Raw genomic sequence first — 5,301 nt, 5'->3', positions numbered from 1 at the left:
CAGCTATTGTAATCACCCGAGCGTCGGCGTCGGCGTAACCACTTATGTTAAAGTTTTTGTAATAGTTCAAATATTTTCAAAGTCCATTGACATATGGCTTTGAAACTTTGCACACTTGTTCACCATCATGACCCCAACCTGTAGACAGGAGGAGGTAACTGTATCAAGCATTTTGACAGAATTATGCCCCTTTTTCGACTTAGAATTTACGTTTAAGTTTTTGTAATAGTTAAAATATTTTCAAAGTCCATTGACATATGGCTTTGAAACTTTGCACACTTGTTCACCATCATGGCCCAACCTGTAGACAGGAGGAGGTAACTGTATCAAGCATTTTGACAGAATTATGCCCCTTTTTCGACTTAGAATTTATGTTAAAGTTTTTGTAATAGTTTAAATATTTTCAAAGTCCATTGGCATATGGCTTTGAAACTTTGCACACTTGTTCACCATCATGACCCCAACCTGTAGACAGGAGGAGGTATCTGTATCAAGCATTTTGACAGAATTATGCCCCTTTTTTAACTTAGAATTTACGTTAAAAAAGTTTTTGTAATAGTTAATATATTTTCAAAGTCCATTGACATATGGCTTTGAAACTTTGCACACTTGTTCACCATCATGGCCCCAACCTGTAGACAGGAGTAAGTAACTGTATCAAGCATTTTGACAGAATTATGCCCCTTTTTCGACTTAAAATTTACGTTAAAGTTTTTGTAATAGTTAAAATATTTTCAAAGTCCATTGACATATAGCTTTGCAACTTTGCACACTTGTTCACCATCATGACCCCAACCTGTAGACACTAGGGGTAACTCTATGATGCATTTTGCAAAATTAATACCCCTTTTTCAACTTAGAATTTACATTTATTTACAAATTCTATTGACTTATTTTCATATTCTATTGATGTCTGGCATTGATACAAGTTGAAATTTTATACTCTTCTTTGAAAGCATAATAGGAGTCTTGCCATGGCCTAAAACTGTAACATGGATTTAAAGAAAAAATTTACCCTTTTGTTAACTTTGAAAATTTTACATTATCAAGGCTCCTTTACTATCAAGCACTAAGAATAGTCGAGCGTTGCTGTCCTACCGGCAGCTCTTGTTATCAATAAAACACGTTACGATTGTCTCCCGAGATAACGTTGAGGAGAATTAAAAGTGAAACCTATCTAAAATAAGCCATTAAGGGCCTTAATATTCGGGCATGCGCAGAACAGGTTATTGCCCCGCATGACCAGGTCATTAAATAACTAGTAAACAAAAGGGTATGTTAGTAAATAAAGAACTGAATCAACAATATTTACCTAAGAGGGGTTCTGTTGTTATTTACTTTGAAATAGAAACTGTATGTTCGATTCAGACCGGATGATTTGTGGATCTAAACAAAAAAATAAAGCCTTATTTGACAGGAATAGATTCTGTCCGGTAAACTGATTGTCCGGTAAATATGAAGGATCGCAGTATCTAAAATGTAAATCTAAGGTTTATTGTACAAAATTAATCATATCATTAAATTGATTAAACCCTTGTAAATTGTTCTATTTTGTTCGTGAATAGTGAATCGTTGTATATGTCAGTGTTCCTCCGTGCTGTTTTACAGAAATTAGAAACTTCGACGGGAGCGATACTTAGTGTCAAACTTTATTTGGCCTCATTCATATTAACATTATTACGTCACTACCAGTTCGCTTCTGAATGGTGGATAAAAATTTGAACTTATAAATATGCATGAATTACGTCACTTTTCGCGCGCATGTTTTTTTTTTTTTTTTTTTTTTCGGTTGGGAAATATGGAGGACGGAAAGTTTTCATTGCTCGATATTGAAACATTTATTTTCGGAAAATATTTTCAAGGGGGTCATACCAACGCGCGCATCCTACCGCGAACACTTTTTCCACCGGTATTTTGAACAAAAACGAGCCATGTAAAGCAATCAGAATAGTTTTGAATTTAATTTCTTTTTCAAAGAAGATGTCCTTACTTCTAGTTTTAATATACCAAATGTCTTGACTTTCTCGTCAGTATATCGCGTTAAATGCGATTTGATTCTGGATACTGCGTACCCTCGGCGTTGAAATGTTACAGAAATTGAAAAATTTTCAGTTAAACTGAAAGTTTCACAGTTCGAAGTAATTTTATTCTAGAGCCTGGTTCATAAATATATCTTTAATCTTTGTTATTTTTCCTTTTTACCAAAAATGTCTTAGATCTAAAACGAACTTTTTACTGGAAATAGAAATTATTATACTGCGTAAACTCTCAAAAAATCATGATACTGCGTACACATTTATATGTTATTGATTCTGCAAGCAGTCTAAGTTCATAATGGGATCAACTGGATAACACTGGCGAACAAAAAAAAAAAATAATAAAAAGATAATTTAAATAAAAAAATAAGATTCAATTCCTGTGATAAAGTGTTTCTAATATTAACGTTCTTTAAAGGCAAACGCAGCATGGGTATGTGATAATCAGAGTATAAATTGAATGAGTGCAAAAACCGTCTAAAAAACTTTTAAAGAACGTTAATATTAGAAACACTGTGGCTAGAACAAATTTAATCTCGTGATTATATTACTGCACATCTTAACTCCCTACACTGTAAATAAGGAGAACACCGGACGCGTTCACACTTGTTCAATTTTGGAACATTGCGCGTTATATTTTGAATACATGTGTTCAGCAAAGGCGTTCTATGTACGAGTTGAACACTTATAAGTTGAACGTCAGTGTTCAATGGTAGTCCTTCTGACTAGACAACATGAAAGTATTTGAGTTTTTGAGTACTTTGGTAAGATTTTTTGGTCAATGTATTGTAACTGATGTTAGATTTACGCAATTCAATAAGTAATGATGCTTTAATAATTAAAACAATAAAAAGTGAAACATAATATGAACAGTTGCGTTCATCATTGAAAGTGTCTAAAAATACAACTGTGACAATTTGTGACGTCATAATGAGCGCACGAGGGCACCAATTCAAGTACAACAACAACAAGTAAGCGTCGTCGAAACGCAAGCCGAAGTTAGATTAGCTCTTCACTAAAATTGAAGAAAAATACGGTATAAACTTTTATTAAATAACATACACTTCATTAGTATCCATAAATTTTATTTTTATTAAATAGGTTAATGTAGTTAACAATGGCATGACTGTCTCTATTCTTTTTACAAGGTGAGCGGGTGTGGGTATTATCGAACATGCGTGTTTTGACGAGCAAATATTTCTTAATATTCTTCTAAATAAGGCAGTGACATTATAAACATCGGGATACTTGACAAGGCAAAGAATACCACGACGCTTGACAAGTATGTAAACTGTTACAAATATTCTAATTTTAGATATCTGACGTCATAAATTTATATGGCTTCCTGATTTCGATAAATCACGTGTTTCTTGTTATTTGTGAAACTAATACATGTACACTACTGTGATATGGGAAATAACTCCATATATCACTTAGATATTTATTTACTGAGTTATTTGCATGTTCGGAATTACAAGCAGTTAAAATGTGTCATGCGTGTATACCGAACACAGTGCTTACAATAATTAAAACACACAGTTATCATTATTATAGCGTTATAAATTTATCTTAATATAGTTATACTGGTAAAATATAATTTTATACATGTATATAAAAATAAAATAAACAAAGAAATGAAATAGTTAATCAATTATTAATCAATTTATTAAAATTAATTAATTCATTAATTATTTTGATTCATTCATTTTTTTTGTTCAACCAATCATTTAACAAATATGTAGAAAGATAAATAAATGAATAAGTAAATTTAGATAAATAAATAGCTCTAGTAAAAGAAAAAAAATGATCAGACAGACATTTCTTTTAATTTTCTTTTTATGAATGAGCAGGCAGATAGACGCAAAACGGCAGCGTTATTCGGCAGAATTAACTGCTTGACTATGTAGCTGAATTAGTTCGTTTAAACTCCGTTAGTTGAAACCAAGCATCGAAAAAGTATGGGATTCCAAAGTCCAACCCTCACAATACTGTCCATATAATACACTGGTCATAAGTTTGACAGTTCTAACTGAGTCTGGGGAAAGAAGTATATCGACTATGGACGCAAAAGACAAGAGCTTGCACACACTTGAACTTGAAAATGTTTGATGGTGAATGTCGCTGAACGGTCTTTCGTGAAAACGAACCCTGTAGATCTTGGCTGGAGGGTTACTTTCGCCGCAACCCTGAACTGACCCTTCGAATAACCATTCAGCTAGGGAAATAGAGAGAGGGATGGAGGCGAGGGGGCATGGGAGGGGAGGGGAGGGTAGAAAAGGTTAAAAGATTTTTTTTTCTAATTTCAAACACTACCTTGAGGAGGAGTTGGAGGATACAGATTATAGATTTCACATTACCGGAGTATCTGACAAGTACTTCTTTTGAGGTCACTTCCGAGCTTAACAGGTGGAGGAAGACCTCAGGTGCCCGTCTGTTCATTATTTCAGGCATGAACAGGCACCTGGGTAGAACGTTCGACGTTCCGTAAGCAAGCTGCATATTTTTTCATCAACATTTTTTGGTCTATAGGTGCTATTTCTTTATAAAAGTAAGTAAATTATGTGCTCTTTTAAGTCGCACCCGCTGATTTCGCCTGAATTTCTTGGTTATTGCACCAGTCGAGGTAAGGGCATTAGCTACTGAGTGGTTAGGGTCGTTAACTTCAAACCATTTGACCCTCATCGCTGTGGGTCCTATCACCAAAGGGGCTTTGGATACTTTGGATACTTTTACGTAAAGCAACGAAGTTACATATATTTTTGGTTGGGTTTTACGTCACACTAGCACAGTAATGGTCATACGACGACTTTCAAGCTTTATTGTGGAGGAAGACCCCGGGTGCGCCTCAGTGCAAAATGGCACGAACGGACACCTGAATAGAACCACTGATAATTCGTAACCTGGCTGGATAGCTTCCTCACATTACATAACCCAAAGTCTCCGGCAAGATTCGAACGTACAGCTGTAAGCGGCAAGTGGATTGACTATAACTGAAAAAAAACTTTATAATATATACAATTTTCATTGTTAGACAGAGTAATCAGTTATTATTGCTTACATTCAATCAACAAACCACATTTTCGAAATATACGCAGTGCACACTGCTTCGTATATGGTTTTTACCAATCAATTTTATGGGTTTTTTCCGCACGCCTATATGATACACCATACAAATAATCCAACAGAGTCAATACAATCTCACACAAAGTCAAGTCACGTGATACATTTTTAGATAAAGAGACAGGGTAGATAAAAACAACTCATG

Source organism: Ruditapes philippinarum, unplaced genomic scaffold (genome assembly GCF_026571515.1).
Source record: "Ruditapes philippinarum isolate M1 unplaced genomic scaffold, ASM2657151v2 ctg283_1_1_1_1, whole genome shotgun sequence".
Classification (NCBI taxonomy): domain Eukaryota; kingdom Metazoa; phylum Mollusca; class Bivalvia; order Venerida; family Veneridae; genus Ruditapes; species Ruditapes philippinarum.
This window is presented reverse-complemented; position numbering follows the sequence as displayed.